The following is a 2,307-nucleotide window of genomic DNA, read 5'->3' as shown; positions in this document are numbered from 1 at the left end:
CAGCAGGACACCTCGATATGCTGGGCAGAATCAAAAGCCTGCAGACAAGGTTTGATCAGTCAAAATAAAATACAGATAAGCCAACATTCCTATAGTCAGCTTTTACTCCTAACACAAAAGCAATTCCTAATACGTCCGATTGAATTTTTGTTTTATTTACAGGGTGGATCAGATCATAGGCCGTGGTGCTATTCCATCAGATAAAAAAGTGAGGCCTGAAAAAGGGGAGAAAACTCCTCCTGAACTGGAACAGATGGATGAATTAAGCATGATGGGGCGTGTGGTGAAAGTGGAGAAGCAGGTAAGCTATGAATATTAATATCTATCTAGATTTGGGGACAGTAAGAATTTATGTTTTTGAAAGACGCCTCTTACATTCACCAAGACTGCATTTATTTTTATTGCAATATGCAATATTATTGAGAAATATTATTACAATTTAAAATAACAGTTTTTTTCTATTTTAATAAATTGCGAAATGTAATTTATTCCTGTAATGGCAAAGCTGAATTTTCAGCATCATTACTCCAGTCTTCAGTGTCACATGATCCTTCAGAAATCATTCTGATATGTTGATCTGGTGCTCAAGAAACATTTCTTCTTTATATTATAAATTACTTTACTGTCACTTTTTTTTTTTGATCAATGTAATGCATCCTTGCAGAATAAAAGTATTAATAAAAAAAACATACTTACTCCAGACTTTTAAATGATAGTGTATTTATCTAGTTAAAATATACAGTTAAATGAATTTCAGTTCATTTTCATTTGTATTGATTCAGCATGCCATTAACTACCTACCACTACCAAATCATGTTTTCCATCTAATCAAAAAATGTTTTAGAGGCTATTTATTAATAATAAAAAAATATAATTTTTATAAAGTATCTTAAGAGTTTCAGTGTTAGTGTGTTTGGTTTTGACTTGTCATTGCAGTAATTCATCACCTATAGTGTCTATAGTGCAGCCCATTGTGTTCCACATAATAGAGTTGTGGTTTTGAAAACTGCTGATATTCAATAATATTCCAAACTAATTTCCTGAACGTTGTCATATCATCATAAAATAGCACTAGATCTTGTAACTTGACAACAATTTCTTTTTTTTCCCTTCTCAGGTGCAGTCAATCGAAAACAAGCTGGACCTGCTCTTGAACTTCTACTCCCAGTGCCTGAAAAAGAGCTCATCCCACTTCACCCTGTCGTCCCTGCTGGAACCTGACTTGACCTCTGACTACCACAGTCCCACTGATCAACGCGACCTGTTCCCCTCTGCAAACACCCTTAATATCTCCCTCTCAGACAGTGGTAACATGGAATGACCCCCAGAAACACCCGGCAGCAGTCCCACTCTGACTGTAGCATCAGGGCAACTCATCCAAAGGCTAAATACCTCCCTCAACTAACCTAGCACAGTTCCTCTAAACAACTGCTGTATCCTTGCATGGGTTCATCCTTTGCACCGTGGATGGTGGCTTCTTGCCAACCTTTCTAGACTTTGCCTTGCAGACTATGTCCTGATGTTTCACAATGTCCAGTTTTTATTTTTACATGCCTGTAGTAACAGTCTTTCTTCTTTTTTACTTTATTTCAACTGATTCAGGAAAGTTTTAGAGAAATATTCTCACATGGATGAAGATATTATTGAGGTTTTGTTGAACATTTGGACTTCTTCCAGTAGAAGGCAGAATTTATCTGAGGTGGTCTTCAACCATAATTTTTTTATCAGTCTTCCAAAATATGAGGGGACAAATCACTTGACTGCTTAATGGTATTTCTTTCTGGAAGTCTCTGTGCCAATATTGTTTCTTGGTTTTGTTGAGTTTTTGATAATCAATAGGCCCCCAGAGTAATTCTATTTTTCTGTCTGTCTTTTTTTCTAAGAAATCAGGGCATTGTGAACTGAATTTGATTTTCGGACTCTCCTTCTCGGCCTTGGCCTTACACTTTGGCCTGATGCAATAGACTCCTTGTGCCACAAGAAGTCGTCGAGCTTCTAATGAATGTACTGCATCCAGTACTTTTCCTTTATTTATCACTGACATGTCCTTCAAAGAAAACGGCATTACAGATTGCTGTAAAGAACAGCATGATGGACTGACAGAATGTATTTCCACCAAAGCATCATCTCCTGTCATTTTGATCTTGCATGGTTCCTCTTGGAACTTCAGGAAGGAAGGAACTTCAAAATGTGAGACCCTCAGGTTTCCTTCCCACATTGTGGAGTCTATTTGGCTTATTGGGTCCCTCTCTTCTGCGATAGTACCCTGCCACTGCATCGTCGCTCAGAAGCCCATCGTGCAAAAAA

The 2,307-nt window shown here is 37.5% G+C and overlaps 1 pseudogene; it reads left to right on the top strand.

Annotated features, from left to right (window-relative positions):
* LOC107696594 (potassium voltage-gated channel subfamily KQT member 4-like) overlaps window positions 1-2,307 on the top strand; it is a 46,302-nt pseudogene extending 43,995 nt beyond the window's left edge.

The sequence above is a fragment of the Sinocyclocheilus anshuiensis genome, unplaced genomic scaffold (genome assembly GCF_001515605.1).
Source record: "Sinocyclocheilus anshuiensis isolate Anshui unplaced genomic scaffold, SAMN03320099.WGS_v1.1 scaffold590, whole genome shotgun sequence".
NCBI lineage: Eukaryota > Metazoa > Chordata > Actinopteri > Cypriniformes > Cyprinidae > Sinocyclocheilus > Sinocyclocheilus anshuiensis.
Note: the sequence above shows the minus strand (reverse complement) of the source record. Positions and strands in the feature narration are given on the sequence as shown.